Genomic DNA, 1,671 nt, shown 5'->3' with positions numbered 1-1,671 from the left:
AGATGGGATTACCATATAGGGTCAGCTGGTTTCACAAGAGGCCAATGGGTCAGGAGGACCAGCGTGTCCAGAGAGGACAAGGAAGTGGAGAGTACCATTGAAATGAGAGTGGGCTTTACTTGGACATTGAACATTCGGTATGAATGTTAATGTCAGAGGACTAGGTTGGAAATCGAGGACCACATTGGAAAGTTGGAAAATGTTTTCATGAATGCCTTCATGTGCTATCCTCTGGGACCTACAGTAATAGACATCTGTTGATGTATGTATTACCTTTAACTCCAAAATAAAATCCAAGCTAACTAGCCCAAAACTCGACATTTGAAACCTATCCATCTATCCTAATATATGAATTCACTTACAAACATGATGACGACCAGGGAAAGTACATCAACGTTATAAATAAATTGATGAGAGGATTCAACTTGAGAGAACTTGTATGATATACAGTACAGTAGAATTAGGAGGAAGTAAAAAAAACTATGACTAGTAACTGTCTATGTTCCTCCCTCTTTCTGAGTATCATATCACGTTTCTTCTACGGAGTCATTTCCTGTCTCAGCCTTTGGTATGGCAACAACTGTTTGTTTTTATCACTATGGTAATGACAGGAAACAAAGCAAATGCAAATACTGATACACAACACACCACTCCCACACAAAACCTTAAACTACTAGAGGTAATGAAAGTGCACTTACATGGATAAAAAGACCACAAGGAGTATGATTAAGACAACACATTAGGGACAAATTTAACTATCTATTACGGTCTTATAAAGGTTTAAGTGTTTCAATATCAGAGAGGGAGAGAGGGAGAGGGAGAGAGAGAGAGAGAGAGAGAGAGAGAGAGAGAGAGAGAGAGAGAGAAAGGGAGAAAGGAGGAGGGTGGGGGGAGAGAGACAGAGAGATTGAGAGTCAGACAGACAGAGAGAGAGCTCTAAGCACCCAGCTAGCTCAGTTTAGTTGCCCTCCATAGAACAATGCCTGTCCTAGTTTCTTTCTCTGGAGAAACAACCATGATCCAAGCTGCAACAACGTTCCATTCCATTATGGGCGAACTGAGCTTTTTTTGTAATATTTGCTCTTGTCGATTGATGCCTTTTTAAACACTTGGGCACACAATGGCTGGCATGGTCATATGTAGGTCAGATCAAAATCAAAATGGACGACTTTGTCAACAGTGAGACACAATGGAGTACCCCTACTACTCAAACACCTTCCATGTTACCTATGCCATACCTATTAAACCCAGTTTAAACCTAGGGAAAGTACTCAGAGACCTGCTTTAGCAGAGGGAATATGCTTGACTGACTGGATCATATTGCTCTGAAAGGGGTCCATTTCATTTCTTTTTGGGCTGTGGATTATGACAGTGGATCAAATTTCCTTTCTCTGGTCTAAACCCTTACAGAAGAATGAGAAAAGAAAGTTTGTAGACAGGTAGTGAACAGGAAGACAGAAAGGGAAAGGGAGAAAGGGAGATAGATGGAGGAGAGGGAGAAAGTGAGAGCCAAAGAGAGAGAGAGAAATATATATAGAGAGAGAGAAAGAGAGAAAGAGAGAGAGAGAGAGAGCGAGAGAAGAATGTCCTTGAGGAACATCCTGTGTCTGCATTTTCAATGATTTGGCCAAAACAACCAAAACTCAAGCTTAGTTGCGAACTGCCCTACTC

This window comes from Argentina silus (assembly GCF_951799395.1).
Source record: "Argentina silus genome assembly, chromosome: 3".
NCBI classification, from domain to species: domain Eukaryota; kingdom Metazoa; phylum Chordata; class Actinopteri; order Argentiniformes; family Argentinidae; genus Argentina; species Argentina silus.
The sequence above is the reverse complement of the archived record's forward strand: the minus strand, read 5'-3'. Positions refer to the sequence as shown.